The 1,920-nt window shown below is 49.0% G+C and overlaps 1 non-coding gene across 1 annotated transcript; it reads right to left on the bottom strand.

The window, feature by feature from the left end:
* Positions 1 to 518: 518 nt before the first annotated feature.
* Positions 519 to 627, bottom strand: LOC140692349 (U6 spliceosomal RNA). Its single transcript, XR_012067920.1, has one exon. It is a non-coding gene; the product is annotated as a U6 spliceosomal RNA (small nuclear RNA).
* Positions 628 to 1,920: the final 1,293 nt, after the last annotated feature.

The raw sequence follows: 1,920 nt of genomic DNA, 5'->3' as shown, positions 1-1,920 counted from the left end.
TGCCTGTCTGTCTGACGGTCTGTCGGTCTGTCTGCCTGCTTATTGTAGGAACTCTCTGTCAATGGAAGTATAGTTGACTTACAATGTTGTGTTCATTTATGACGTACGGCATAGTGATTCACTTATTCACACACACACACACACACACACACACACACACACGTATACTTTTTCAGGATAGGTTATTACAAGCTATTGAACATAGTTCCCTGTGCTAGACAGTAGGACCTACTTGTGTACCTAGTTTGTATAGGGTGGTTTATATCTGCTAATCCCAAACTCCTGATTTATCCCTCCGCCTTACCCCGTTCCTCCACCCTACCCTGTCCCCTGTGTTAACCATCGGTTTCTTTTCCATGTCTGCGAGTCCAGTCTGTTTCTGTTTTGTAAATAGGTTCCTCGGAGTCTTTTTAAAATGGAGTTATTTATGTATGGATGGGTGTCTTGACTTACTTTCAGATCCCACCTAGAAGTGATGGCATAGGATATCTGTCTTTCCCTGGGTGACTGACTTCACTAAAACTATGGAACGCTTCACGCATGGGCGTGTGTCGCCCACGTTCAGGGGCCGTGCTGATCTTCTCTGGATGGTTCCCATGTTAGTCTATGTGCTGTGGCAGCAAGCGCTTTCCTTAGGGTTTTTGTCTCAACCTGAAAGCCAGCCCGGAGACTGAAGGTCTTCTAGTTGCCTCCACTATCTGCCTAGGACCCTCTCCACGAATGTTTCCCATTTTCTCTCACCCTTTTGCCTTGGCATCATTGAGTACGAAAACGCTCCGTCTCCTGAAGCCCTGCAGACGGAAGCTGGACAACGGGAGGTAAACGTCAGAGAAATGGCCACAACAGCTCCTGTGGAAACCATCCTCGGGCCTGTTTTCGGGGGAGCCGCTCAGAGAGTTGAGCCGAACACCCCAGGACATCATCAGAGGCATTTCAAACTGCTCGAGCCGTTTCGATGACCCCGATGTGTGGAAATCTCCTACCAGACTGACCCCCTACTCCCGGCCCTGAATCTGGTTTCTCATCTGCTCCGACGATTCACCTTTGTGCTGTACTTTGGTTGTCCACACAAGTGCCTCTTAGGCGATACCTGACTGCTTGCTCCCTAGGCCTAGCTTCAGAAGCCCATCGACACCACCGCCTCCTGAGACGAGATACTACAACTGTTTCCTTGAACAGACCTGTTCTCAGAACTAAGAAACTGGGTCCATGAAACGCAGGCCCCCTAGGAAACCATTCCCTCCCTCCTGCCCCCAGACCGCACGCACGCACGCACGCACGGACGCACACGCACACGCACAGTCAACAGCCCAGCTTTTAATGTGTAAAACTTCCAGGGAAGTTACAGAATAGGGAAATGTTGGGGTCCAGAGTAGGCTGCCCCAAAATGCAAGTGCCCGATGGATTATGCTGAATGAAAGGGACTTCACAAGTGGCCAAGGGGGAGGGTATAGGTCAGTGGTAGAGTGTGTGCTTAGCAAGCAAGCACAAGGTCTTGGGTTAAATCCCCAGTACCTCCGGTCAAAAATAAATGCATAAAATCGAATTCCTCTCCCCGCCCGCCCCCCAAAGTATACACTGCTGTATGTCAACTGTGTCTCAATAAAACTGGAAGGAAAAAAAGGAAAAAAAAAAAAAAAAAAGCATGATTTAACAAAAGAAAGAAACAAACAAAGAAAGAACTGCCCGAGGCAAGAGGAACACTCTGTCCCTCCTTTCTGCCTCCCTTCAAGCAGGGGAAAAAGAATTTTTTTTTTTTTTAAAGTCTCCCATCCCAGAGGAATCTATCAAGTCAGAGGTCTGCTTCCATGCCCTTCCATGATTCTCAAACGGTTTAGTGGGGTTTACCCAGGTTAGGAAAAGGAGGGGACTCCTTTGGCCTGAGACCAGGCGAGATTCTCCCCCCTCCCTCCCGCCTCC

The sequence above is a fragment of the Vicugna pacos genome, unplaced genomic scaffold, assembly GCF_048564905.1.
Source record: "Vicugna pacos unplaced genomic scaffold, VicPac4 scaffold_5, whole genome shotgun sequence".
NCBI classification, from domain to species: Eukaryota; Metazoa; Chordata; class Mammalia; order Artiodactyla; family Camelidae; genus Vicugna; species Vicugna pacos.
This window is presented reverse-complemented; position numbering and strand designations above follow the sequence as displayed.